The sequence below is a fragment of the Microtus ochrogaster genome, unplaced genomic scaffold (assembly GCF_000317375.1).
Source record: "Microtus ochrogaster isolate Prairie Vole_2 unplaced genomic scaffold, MicOch1.0 UNK65, whole genome shotgun sequence".
In the NCBI taxonomy this organism is placed as follows: Eukaryota; Metazoa; Chordata; class Mammalia; order Rodentia; family Cricetidae; genus Microtus; species Microtus ochrogaster.
In genome coordinates, this window is record NW_004949163.1 from 1,485,966 (window position 1) to 1,486,515 (window position 550).

Here is a 550-nt window from a genome sequence, read left to right on the forward strand (position 1 = left end):
ATTGCCTTGGAGACGCCAAGATGTTGGAGATGCCAGAGCCATGGGATAACTACCGAGCAGAGCTGCTAACAGGGAGCATAACCAGCCCAAGAGAAGTGTGTTGTAGTCAACAAAGCTGAAAGGAGTTGGAGATCTGAAGAGTGTTTTGACATCAGACATGGAACACACAGAGTTTGGAGTTTGTTCAGCTGGTTTTCAGTCTTGTTTTGGTCCAGTATTTCCTTAGTACGTTTTCTCTCCCTCATTTTAAAGTGGTAATATATGTTCTGTGCCATAGTATGTTGAGAGTATGTGGTCTGCTTTTTGATTTTGATTTTATAGGTGGCTACAGTTAAGAGATTGCCATGATCTGGGCAGTGATGGTTCACACCTTTAACCTCAGCATTTGAGAAGCAGAGGCAGGAGGATCTCTGAGTTAGAGGCTAGCCTTGTCTATAGAGTGAGTTCCAATATAGCCAAGGGTACACAAAGAAACCCTGCCTCAAAAAAAAATTAGCCGGGCCGTGGTGGCGCACGCCTTTAATCCCAGCACTTGGGAGGCAGAGGCAGG